Genomic DNA, 304 nt, shown 5'->3' with positions numbered 1-304 from the left:
ACTGGCTCAGCCTCTTGCTTCATTTGCCGGGGCAGTGAGAACTCGAGAGAAACCAACAAGGCAAAAGCCTCACAATAACTTTGTGGCGAGCCGGGCGCCGGGGCCGGGAGGGACTGAGGCGGGCCCGCTTTCGCCTCTTTTCCTCTTTTCTTCCCCCGAGTCGCGTCGCGTCGCGCCGTCGCGCCGCTGTGGCGTGGCGCTGGCGCTCCGGAGCGCCCGGGCGGTAGGCAGCGCGAGGCCGCGCAAGACACTCCGGCCGGCGGGTTGCCTACCCGGCGGCCTTCGGGCGTTCTCCGGCCCGCGC

Source organism: Frankliniella occidentalis, unplaced genomic scaffold, assembly GCF_000697945.3.
Source record: "Frankliniella occidentalis isolate FOCC.00 unplaced genomic scaffold, Focc_3.1 Scaffold67, whole genome shotgun sequence".
Taxonomy (NCBI): domain Eukaryota; kingdom Metazoa; phylum Arthropoda; class Insecta; order Thysanoptera; family Thripidae; genus Frankliniella; species Frankliniella occidentalis.
The sequence above is the reverse complement of the archived record's forward strand: the minus strand, read 5'-3'. Positions refer to the sequence as shown.